Here is a 1,560-nt window from a genome sequence, read left to right on the forward strand (position 1 = left end):
TCGCACGAATGTGCGTAAGAACTTCTTCACGGTGAGGGTGACGGAGCACTGGAACAGGCTGCCCAGAGGGGTTGTGGAGTCTCCTTCTCAGGAGATATTCAAGTCTCGCCTGGACGCCTACCTGTGCGACCTGGTGTAGGGAACCTGCTTTGGCAGGGGGGGTGGTCTCGATGATCTCTAGAGGTCCCTTCCAACCCCTACAATTCTGTGATTCTGTGATCTTATCTGTTGTTGACTGAGTTTAGAAAGTATCTCCTTGAGGCTTTGTAAATCTGCACATTAATATGATATTTGAAGATGATGGAATTCTAATAAAGAGATGTCAGTTCCCAGTTTTTCATAAGGAGAGACTATTACTTTTAGGTAAGCTTGGAAACTGAGAAATTTTTGAGAATAGGAATTCCATTCGAATTTCCCCCACATTGGTGCAAACCACTAACTTCAGTCAGCAAAATCAGATCATGTTCCCCCACTAATTTACTTCTGATAAATCAATTTTTATAGTAGCTCTCTGTGAAGCTTAGTGACTATTCTCAGCTTTAGTTTACCTGTCCAATGTTAATAATAAAATTCAGCATTTCTATCATATCAAAACTCCATTTAAACATTAATAGTTACAGCTTTGAAATCATTCCAAATATGTCACTAAATCAGTATAGAATGAGTGAATCAGTTATGAATTCCGTGGTATATTTACAAAAAATCAAAGTGCAAATCTCTTCAAGTCACAGTTATTTAACTGAAGCTTAAACAGTTGATTATCATCATATTAAAAATCCACAGAGTTTTGGAGGAATAATTTACAGAGATGCAACTGAATGGAATTCAATATTCTAAATTTTTGATGTTATGTTCTCCAATGATAGTTGATTGAATAAAGAAAAAAAAGACAGCCAGCACCATAAATGTTGCCTTTATCTATCTATCAGAACAAACGTTTTGCTAACTAATCTCTTAGCAGTTATCATTTGTCTGTTTTATATTACTTGCTACATGTTTATCAAACAAAACTCATTTCTGTATTAAAGTTGAGAATAAGAAATGTTTTCTCACCAGCAGTGGTTAGTCTTTTTCTTGATGGAAAGTCTTTTTCCTGAAATTAGTTAAAAGCCAGCGTGGTTTACACCCAGAACATCTGAACTATCCAGGTCTCTCTGTAACAACAGCAATCTGGGAAAAATGAGAGAGATCTTTTAGGTGGAGGCCAAGTTAATGCACTTCCACCCTCCCCCTTCCTTTTCTGCCATCCCTCCAACTTTCACTCTTGTGGTTCCCATACTTGTACACTGAATCCTTGGATTTCTCTTCATCTTGGCTTGTATCAGGTGTCTTGTGTGAGGATTGAAAAGAAATAGTGGCTTATGTGTGTCTGTTGCTTCCCCCCTTAGACAGTTTGTGTCTGGCTTACGCCCAATGAAAAAAGAAACCACCAATGAAAGCTGGAACTGTAGGGGCTTTTGTTTCCAGTGAATGGCTGGGTTCACTGGTGCCTGAAGATAGGTATGAAGCTAATAGGAAGACACAAGGGTTACTTTGTGTAGAGGAATGTAATTAACAAAT

Source organism: Meleagris gallopavo, chromosome 6 (assembly GCF_000146605.3).
Source record: "Meleagris gallopavo isolate NT-WF06-2002-E0010 breed Aviagen turkey brand Nicholas breeding stock chromosome 6, Turkey_5.1, whole genome shotgun sequence".
NCBI classification, from domain to species: Eukaryota; Metazoa; Chordata; class Aves; order Galliformes; family Phasianidae; genus Meleagris; species Meleagris gallopavo.